The sequence below is a fragment of the Myotis lucifugus genome, unplaced genomic scaffold (assembly GCF_000147115.1).
Source record: "Myotis lucifugus unplaced genomic scaffold, Myoluc2.0 scaffold_42, whole genome shotgun sequence".
NCBI classification, from domain to species: Eukaryota; Metazoa; Chordata; class Mammalia; order Chiroptera; family Vespertilionidae; genus Myotis; species Myotis lucifugus.
Window position 1 is genome coordinate 1571035 of NW_005871090.1, and position 10709 is coordinate 1581743.

The 10709-nt window shown below is 45.6% G+C and overlaps 1 pseudogene; it reads right to left on the reverse strand.

Moving 5' to 3' along the window:
* Positions 1–5466: 5466 nt before the first annotated feature.
* On the reverse strand, positions 5467–9973 carry LOC106697022 (annotated as a pseudogene).
* Positions 9974–10709: the final 736 nt, after the last annotated feature.

A 10709-nucleotide genomic window follows, 5' to 3' on the forward strand; every position in this document is an offset into this window, starting at 1 on the left:
GGGCCCAAAACAGGGGGAAACCAGAAGGCTCCAGGGGGGCCCCCCGGCCCGCCCCCGAATTCCTTGGGGGACCGAATTATTATGCCGCCCCCCGCGGGCACTCGGGACTCCCCCCCCCGCCGACGCTGTTCGCGCTGGTGCTCCTGCCGGTGCTGCCGCCGGTGCTGCCGTCGCCGCTGCCCCTGCGGCCGCCGCGCCCCGGCTCTAATATACTCCGCCGATTGGAGCATGCACGACTGGAAAACAACACCACTTTTCAAAAGCCCTTTCAAGAGCGGCCGGTTCCAGAAGGCAAAGAGCCCGGCCTCCTTTTATTATTCTGATCGCTTCTTTGAGGCGCTCCCCCTCCTCTTCCACCTCCCGGCTTTCTTTCCTTCTCTCGCGCTCCCCTTCTTTTATTATTATGATTATGTGCAGCCTTTTATTCCCTTTCAGATCAGCTGCACAGAAAGAGGGAGGGAGGGGAGGAAAAAAAAAAAACCCAAGCCCAGCTCGCGGGCCGGCCGCAGGTAACACAATGACGCGTGCCCAGTCGGCTCTCGGAGAGGGACTCGGAGAGCCCGTCTGGGAGCCGCAGCCCTGGCTGGCCACCTTTACCCAGCGCGCCCGGCAGGCGCATGCGCTCTATTAATATTCATGAGGGGCGTGTCCGTCGGAGTCACGCCCCTTCCCCTTCGGGTTGCTGGGTAGGGGGAGTACGGGGAGGAACTTGCCAGGGGATGGGGGTCCAGGCATACGCTGGACGGCGTCGACGTTGGGGAACCCAGCACAGACCCCCCGCCCCCGGGAGCCCTGGGTCTGGCGAGGATGGGGGGAGGGCGCAGGAAAGAACTTGGAAGTGTCAGTTGCTCGGGGACGCCCGGGGCCCTTGCGCGCGGACCGCCCCCTCGGGCGCCTTGAGCCGGACGCCTCGGCCCGCTCGCCGAGACCCCAGGTGTAGGCGCCGCGCGCTGCCCGAGCGGTCGGAGCGGAGCGGCTTCCGCCTTCCAAGCCGCCTGCGTCAGCTGCGGCTTTCGCCCCCGGAGGAGGGCCTGCCCGCCGGGAGCCCGGCCCGCTTCCCGCGAGGGAGCGAGCCGTCCAGAGCGCGCTGCTGGCGGCGGGAGCGGCAGAGGCGGCGGCGGGGCTGGCGCGCTGGCCGCCGTCTGCTCGCCCAGCGGAGGCGACCGGGGCAGGCGCTGCTGGGAACTTTGGAAAACTTTCCCGGAGCCAGGCTCGCCGCAGTTTCGAGGGAAAGCCTCGGCCGCGCCCCACCCCCTCCCAAATCCGAGTCTGCGGAGCCTCGGAGGGCTCTCAGTTTCCTTCCCAAACCGCGCCTGGGCTGCGGCGAGGGGAAACTGGAGGGAGAGGGCCGCGGGCGCGCTGGGGCCCTGCTCGGGCTTTGGCGAGGGCAGGCAGAGGTGCTGGTGGGCTCGGGCTCACCCTGTCCCCAGCCCCGCTGCCCTGGCCGCAGTGCCGGGATTGCACCTGTAGGCGGCCTCCGAGCTGCTTTCTGGGTGGCAAGAGATGAGCCTGGAAAGGACCATCTATCTCACCGCCATCGCCCGGCAGCACCACTTGGCTTCTCTGGGGTGGCAGTGGAAACTCAGGCTATTTTCCACCCCGAGGCGAGCCTCCGGTCATTGTCAAGGTCAAAGGAAACCCGCGGGCTGGCGGAAGCCTGTCTCACCCCTCTTCCAGAGGACCCGCTGCTGTGTTTGAGGGGACCTCTTTAAGGAAGAGAATGGTGTCCACTGAAGGATGGACAAAGTTTTGGCCCTTGTATTACAGAAAAGGCGTGACTATTTGGGGACCGGATCCTGGCTCCAGCCCTCCGGAGCTCTGGCGTAATGGGCTGCAGTGGGTCAAGGGAAAATAGTTTCCAGTATGCTGAGTTATGAGAGTATAAAAGGGTGGGTAATTTGTGGTTATTATTTAATGGGTGTCTCAATATGGACAGTAATATTCACACAGGGGAATAAAATATGGTAACTGACCTTTTTACACTGATTCAAAGCCAGCAAGGATGGTTTAGAATATTAGCATTTCAGCAGCTCAAGAACACTGAAGAAAGGCACCTTCTTAATGGTAATGTATCCCATCTAATGCTGATTGGTGAGAGAATTAATCCATATTTTCAAAGAGGTATCTGTTAGAGCAGAACAAGCTTGGCATTGGCATAGGCAGTGGCAAACTGGGCATTTTGTCTTCATGTTCCCCGGGCCTCATTTTCCCCATTTATCCTAAATGCAAGGCCTCCAGTTGCCAACTGTGTTCCTATATAGACTTGTCTTTTTTAAAAATATTTTTATTGATTTCAGAGAGGAAGGGAGAGGAAGAGAGAGATAGAAGCATCAATGATGACAGGGAATCATTGATTGGCTGCCTTCTGGGGATTGAGCCAAACCCCGGGCATGTGCCCTTGGCTGGAATTGAACCTGGGACCCTTCAGTCTGCAGGCCAACGCTCTAAGCACTGAGCCAAACCTGCTAGGGCTATACAGACTTTTCTTACCAGTTTCTATAAACTAATCTCCCCCACCTATCTGCCCCCTCCTCACCTCTACTCCCCAAAAGCAAAATGCTGGTGCTGGAAAAAGCACAATTTATGAAGGCTGATGAGGTACTAAAATACACATCTCTTGTAGTTCCCATTACCCAAACCTGTTCAAATTCTATACCCTGTACCCCTGTCCTCCCCCCCCCCACCCCCCCGAACACACACACACACACAGCTCTCAAAAAGGAGTTATGGAGCCAGGCCTTTCCTTGAACAGTTTAGATCCAGCCACCTGGCTTAACCCAAGAAAACTACCTGAGATGCAGGTGCCTCCTGTTAGTAATCTGGGCTGTATGTAAACAGGGCGGGGGGGGGGAGTCGGCTCCAAGCCACAGGTGAGGTTAGCCCCCTTGACTAATAGAACATTGATTTTCCTGGGGTTGAAACTACCCGATCCACCCTAATAGAAATATCAAATCACACCAATAAAATTATCCTGCTAAATAGTACACTGTCCCTCACCCTCCCTGAGCTTGGGAACCCACTTGTAGAGAAGACAGTTGTGGGTTTGAGGGGATTCTTTTGAAAATTTTCAGTTGGGACTCTTCCAACTCATTGGTACTCTCCCAAAAAGCCAGTCACGTGTACTGCAACAAGTGGAAGCTTACCCTACTTCCCCACAGCAGTTCTCAGCCCCCTCCCTGCTGAGTGGGGAACCACTGTGGAAAGAACTCAAACATGCAGATTTGGCCAGGTCACATCCTACCTTTGGCTGTAGCTTATCGTAAGTGAAGATTCCAGAAGACTGTTCCTGTGAAAAATGCTGCATTTAACCATCACACCTGTACCTGTGAGAAGAGGAGAGGCTATAGTCTCTTGCTATCTGCTCTGTCTCAGGTGCTCCAACCACCATCCATGGGTAATTTAATTTTAAAAAGATGATGCCTTGTTTTTCTTTTTCCACAAAACTTGCCCTTCCTTTATTGAGTCACCAACAAACCGCAGCGCTAAACCAACTAATGGCTTGAGAGACGTTCAAGCTGTTATAATTGTATTTAGATTATACAATTAGAAAGGATGCTGATACTTTTAGTCAACTTAAAGCTCGGGTTAACACTGATAAAAATAAGCAAATCATTATTTATTGAGAACTACGTTATATTAAGCAACACGAATGATCTCAAAAATATGTTGAGTGACAGAAGCTAAACGCAAAGGACTGCATACTACATAAATCCATTTGTTTCGAGTTCTAGAACAGGCAAAACTAATCGAGGTAATTAAAAATTGAAGCAGTGATTGCTTTCGGAGATAGGAGGGTGGAGACAGCTGGGATGGGCTTGAGGCCTCTTGGGGAGGGGTAATATTCTGTATCTTGATAAGGGCTTGGGTTACACAGGTGTATGCATGCAAAATTCATTAAAAAGGCTAAGATTGGAGTATTTAATTTTATGTTCAAAAGAAAAACAATTGTACTATTTGAGTTAATTATATAAATGCTGAAGTATTTAGAGGGAAGTGAAAAGATATTTGCAACTTGGAAATGCACAAGAATTAGAGGGATTCATGGATGGATGGGTAGATAAATGCTAAAGCAAAATAAGTGCTAATGATTGGCTCTAGGTCAGTGGTTCTCAACCTTGGCTGCACATTAGAATCACCTGGGAATATTTTTAAAATCCTGATTTCTGGGCCTCATCTTCTGGAAATGCTGTTTCTTTGTTATGGGGTGAGGCCACAACATTAGTGTTAGGTTAGGTGGCTCAGGAGGCGGCGAAGGAAATAAAGAGAGTTGATCAGAAAAGGAAGGAAGGAAAGTTTATTCTGCGTCCCCGGGAGACCCACGTACCCCCAAAGACAGGGCACGTGGATTCACACCAACAGGGAGGGGGGCGCTTTATTTATACTGCAGTTGGGTGAGGGGCGGGGACATGAGCTGAGGTATTCAGCTGAGGAAGTTTCAGCTGCAGGAGGTCAGCAAGGTATTCAGGAAGGAGTCAGTATCTGTGTGGGGGTCGTGGAGAAGTCAGTATCTGTGTCTGGCATGCTGATCTGTTAGAAATGCCAGGGGGATCACATGTCTGCATGTATTCGATCCTGGGCTCTCTCCGACCTAACAGTTAGTTACAAAGAAACAGCATTTCTGGAGGATGAGGCCCAGAAACCAGGATTTTAAAAAGATTCCCAGGTGATTCTAATGTGCAGCCAAGGTTGAGAACCACTGCTCTAGGTGGTGGGCATGCTGGTGTTCACATAAAAGTCTTTCAACTTTTTCTATGTTTGAAATTTTTCACTGTAAAATGCTGAGGAAAATAGTTACTGATGTACCAGGTACTGTGTAGGATGCATAGAACATGGTGGACAACACAACATATTGGACTTAAGCCATGGCCGGTGTGGCTCAGTTGGTTGGGCATCGTCTTATGCACTGAAAGTTTGCCTGTTCGACTCCTGTCAGGGCACATGCCCGAGTTTCGGGCTCAATCCCAGATAGGGGGTGTGCAGGAGGCAACCGATCGATGTTTCACTCTCACATCAATGTTTATCTCCGTCTCTCTCTAAAAATCAATAAAAATATTTTAAAAATAGTGGACTTAAGCATTACAGAGTGGAGGGCATGCTTGTCTCGGATGAAGACAGTGCAGATTATAGTAATGAACAAGTGGAACATGGTTCCTTTCCTTTATTCCTTTATTCCCAATTCCTTTCTTCTTTCCATTAAATAATAGAGGAAGGTCCAAAGGGACACTTAAAATGTCCTTTAGTATCTTCCTTTTTCTTTGAATATTACAGAGAAGTTAAGGAAGTTCATGAGCCCTATTCCACGGAAAAGCAGATGTGATATATTTCTGCTCCTTTCCAGCAGAAGCAAAGGATGCTGATGTGTCCTACGAGCTCTTCTCTGTTCCACCAGGTTAGCATGGCAGAAAACGCCAGCCCCAGGAACTCTGTCCAGCCAGCTCCCCATGGAAGCATACCCACCTCTGTGGATTATTCTCCTCCTTCTTCATGATAAGTTCTCAGGAAGAAGAAAAAAGAGAAAACACCAACCTATGGGCAACAAATTAGACATGAAAAAGAATCAGGATTAAGTTATAGTTCCCACAGCAACCATAACCAGGCCACAAGTTTATACACTCAAGCATAAATTCAATAGATCCACCCATTTTCACCCCCACCCCCGCCCCCAAAGCTTCATTTTACATACGCAAGAGATTTGAATTAACTTTCTTTGGAAACCAGAACTATGACTTTCTTGCATTATCAACAGTAATTTTGTACAAGCTTCGTTTTAAACATTGTTTTGGTTTTGCTTTGAGCTCAGGCATTTATCATTTTGCCTGTCCTGCCCCAACCCTGTCTCACAGTGATTACATGGAAACCTATCAGGACAAGGAGAGTTATGTGCTCACGTTGCCTTTAGCAAGCCAATCACAGAAAGTTACAAAAACAAAAAACACAACAAAAAAACAACAACAAAAAAGATGCATCATCCAGGAACTGTGGGATTTATTTCCTCATTTCACTCTTTGAACTGAAATCTAAGATTCTTTTATAGTTTCATTGGAGCTGGGAAGAAAAAGTTTCACTTATAAAATATATTCTTTTCTTATAGTTAAGCGTCATCTTTGAAATTCAAAAACCCTGGGTGTAAATAGCTGTTAATTGGGATTCTCAACAAACTGTAAATCGTTCACTCACCCCCCTCTTGGCAATAACATAGAGTTGTCCTGTGAATGACACCTAAATGACTTGACTCCAGATATTCCAGGATAGCATTTTTTTAAGCCAATCCATCCGTTTGTATAGTTGTTTGATCTAAATGCAACTAACAATTTTCTATAAGTGTGAAGTGTGACTGAGCTCTCCCAAATCTTTCCGTCCCCTAAACTGCTCTGGAAATGACCCTTCCAGAAGCAGGTAGCATTGGGAGCCAATGGCCCTGGAATGTGCTACCCCGGGGTGCAGGTGATTTCAAACAGAAATCAACTAAAGCCCAACAAACTCAGGAAGAGATTGTTTTGTCCCTTTTCTTAAAGAGATTCAGAATTTTAAAAACCTGCTTCAGGAAGGGAAGCTTGATATAATCACCTTAAGCATTTTCACCCTAGAATTAGTCAGGAGGAATCCAAGCATGTTTACTCGATTACCCACTGTGTTTCATTGTTTCTGAGTCGCCTAGCAAAAATGTACCTGCCATGGAGTTCTGCTCTTCCTCAACTACCTGTAAATTGCTTATTTTCACTTCTGAAATCTAAGACCCTGTTCCCCACCACCACCTTTTTCTCTTTGTCCAAAATGTCATATAGTCCCAATGTAGGCTCACTGTCTTTGGAACGTTCATGCTATGTAAATTTCCCAAGTGCATGTATTAACATTTTTTTATTTTCTCCTGTTAGCTGTCTCTGTTAATTTGATTAGCCCAGCCAGAAGATCTTAGAAAGTGGAAGGAACAGTATTACTTTGTTATCCCCCACCGAAACTATCACAATGCAATTTATTCCATGAACACCTTTTCACCTCATTTACACTCAGCTTTCCAAACATGTGCAAACCAAAATCTGCCTCCAGATCTAAAAAAAAAAAAATTAAAAATACATCAAAGTAGTTGTTGGAGCACGTGGAAAGGAGACCTAAATATATTCAGTTATCTGAGAAAGTTTCAAAATAAACATAAATGTGAGAGTCAAAGAAAGGTGATTACACCTGCCAATGGCACAAAAGCCACAGGGCTTCAGATCCCAGGATTTCATGTCTGGGTTCATGGTTCTCAATAAATTAGAAGACTGTGTCTGTGTTTGACACTTTTGTTCTCAAGCCAATGGTTTCCTTACTGATGGCTTTCTCTAAATTAGAAGTTATTAAGAACATAAAAAGTAGATGATTGCAATGCTTAACTTTTCATTTGGGAGGTAAATAGTTGTTTTTATTATTGTTTTTATGCCAAGAGCACTCAAGGATGGCTAAAGAAACATTAGCTTGAGCACAGAAAAACTGGCACAAGTGCTACCTATAAATTTCTAGATCCTTAAAGATTAGTCATAACTTAGGTTTTCTGATACGCAGATATTCATTAATATTATTCAGATACAATTTCCAAAAGAGAAAAGTTTCTTTTCTCTTTTGGAAATAAAACTAATGCATAGAAAACATAAGATGACTATTAAGGAGAAAGTTTAATTTCTAAAAGTTGGCTATTGCATCCATGGAAGTTAAAAATTTTTTTAAAGGCAGGTAAAAATGACAGAAGTCAATTACACTATTTTCGAATAGTTTGGTAGTAATTTATGCGAAGAGGAGGTGGGGTTTTTAATATAACACACGTGTAATATACCTTGAAAGTGCGATGCAGCTACTAAGAAGAGTAGTGCCACAGTCTGAGGCTGCAGGGGCATGGTCTGAGGCTGCATTACTGGAAATGTAGGGGGTTAGCAATTAAGGAAAAATATAGCCCAGCACATTCTGCACTAGCCTTCACATAACTGAAGGATTTGACCAGCTCTGGGCATGATTTTTTTTTTAATTGTGGCAAAATACATATAACATAAAATTTGCCACCGATGATTTTAAAGTGTACAATTCAAAGGGTACAGCCCAGCCGGCGTGGCTCAGTGGTTGATCATTGATCTATGAACCGGAAGGTCACAGTTCGATTCCCCATTTCAGCATATGCCTGGGTTATGGGCTCAATCCCCAGTAGGGGCATGCAGGAGGCAGCCAATCAGTGATTCTCTCTCATCATTGATGTTTCTTTCTCTCTCTTCCTCTCCATTCCTCTCTGAAATCAATAAAAATATACATATATTTTTAAATGCACATTCATGTTGTTATGAAACCACTCTCCAGAACTTTTTCCACTTTCTAAACAGAAACTCTGTACCCATTAACTCCCTGTTCCTCCTCTCCCCCAGTTTTAGACAAATGTGTTGTTGATGCCACTGATTGAGGATTAGCAGGGCCTGGGGCACAGAGCTGAGAACGGCATCTGCTTTCTGAACTGATTTTTCAAGGATCAATTCCTCACATATTTACCAAATGGCTACAGCAAATAAGTCAATTCTAAATGCTGCAGAGTTGGTCCTTGGAGCTTGGCTTGTTATATTCTCTCTCCCCTGCTATTCTGAATGCAATTTGATGACTAGCATTGGCATCACCTGGGAGCTTGAGAGAATGCTCATCACCCCCTTCCCCCTTTTAAATCAGAGCCTGCAATTTCACAAGATAACCAAGTGATTTGTTTGCACAGTAAGGTCCAACCCACGGTGAATACAGAAAATCTACAGTTAGGCAGTTGTTCTTAAATGTGCTTCCCACTGATTGGCGCCATGCCATATCATTGGGTATAAGTACCGGTTAGTCACATTTACGTTTTGATCATCCCATCACGAGCTCAGTGTCCTAACTGGAATGTCTCACAGTTATTTACCCAAGTATATATTTATGTATCAGCATATTCTAAAAAAAAATTTCAGGCAACTTCCAGGTGAAATCTATAAGTAAATAAATATCAAGACCAAAGAAAATAGAGGTAAAGGTAAAGACCAAGATCAAGAGGAACAACAATACATGGAGACGGGCAGGTCAAGCATAATGACATGGATGGAAAATTGAATGCTAAGCTCAAAGACAGCCAGGGTGACCAAAACAACACAGCCTCAAGATGAACTTAACCTATGCAGGGCCAGCAAGCTTGTCTCTCAGATGAAGCAAGGCTTTCCTGGCACTTTGTTGTGAAAGATATCCACAGATGTGTGGGTATATAATTATAAACATTGGGGGAGGGGCATGGGTGTCACATTATGGAATGCTGAGAAATGCAACTGTTTCTTAGAATGACACACTTAAAATTGAGGGCCCCTCAAAGACAGCTGGGGTGGGTTTGGGGACAAGGTGATGAAAGAGGTAAGGAAGGAAAATAATATTGTCCCAAGTATACATCTTTCTGATGATTTTGCTTAATCCAAAGATGATCCCCAAATACCTACTGCAGTGACTTTTTATTTGTTTTTGAATAGTTGCTCAGCAACTTTTTTTTTTTTTTTTTTTTACTTGTGGACATTTTAATGACATAGGCCCCACCAACACCCTTAATCTTCTCCTCGGCTCTTCTGCTAAAGAACTTGGCCTTCACATGACAGGCTGCTTTGGGAGCTTTCCCTTCCCCAGAACTTTGTAGTAGCCTATCGCACCACATCAATGATAGGAGCAGCTCCAGTCTTGCTTTTGGCAGCATTTACCCGTGTGTGCTCCCTGACCAGGGTCCACAGTTTATCAAGGTTGACCGTTGGGTAGAAGCTCTGGTTCCTCTTTAAGTGGTAATGCCTCACACCAACTTTCCCAAAGTCACCTGGGTGATATTTGTAGAAGTTGATCCTGTGATGATGCAAGCCACCAGCATTACCTCGGCCTCCCGGGTGCTTCCTGTGCTTGCCCATGAGGCCGTGGCCATGGCTCATGGGGCCCTGAAGTTTTCCGGTCTTCCCAGTCTGGATGGCATGTCGGTGGCCGAGATGCAAGAACTCAGCAACGATTTATTAAGTCACTGAATAAATTCTCGAGCGGGAAATGATTGTAGATTAAATTCTTAACTATCTAATTGTTCTTTTTCAAAAGACATTCACAAATTGGCCTGTCCAAAGATGGGTACAGCTTTTCTGGGTTCACTAGACTTCCATTTTACAGGTTGTAAGTTCCCAAGTCATTGACACAGGGGGTTTCTCCTTCCTCCCTCCCTCCCTTCCTACCTGCTTTTCTGCCTTCCTTCCTTTCTTTTCTAATTGAGATCTCTTCTCATATACCGTAAATGTGTAGATTTTGATGAAATTCAATAAATTTTTCCTGGGAAGTAAAACTAATAACACTTCTTTTTGTGAGGTAGGGTACTTATTAAAAAAGCCTTGTATAAGCATATAATAAGTGAAATAAGTCATTTAACTTTCTAAAAAATGTAAATTTTATAAGAAATGATAATATGGATATCTTATATCAAATCATACTAAACTTCATATTTTTTAAAATATATTTTATTGATTTTTTACAGAGAGGAAGGGAGAGGGATACAGAGTTAGGAACATCGATGAGAGAGAAACATCAATTCAGCTGCCTCCTGCACGCCCCCCACTGGGGATGTGCCCGCAACCCAGATACATGCCCTTGACCGAAATCGAACCCGGGACCCTTCAGTCCGCAGGCTGACACTCTATCCGCTGAGCCAAACCAGCTAGGGCTAAACT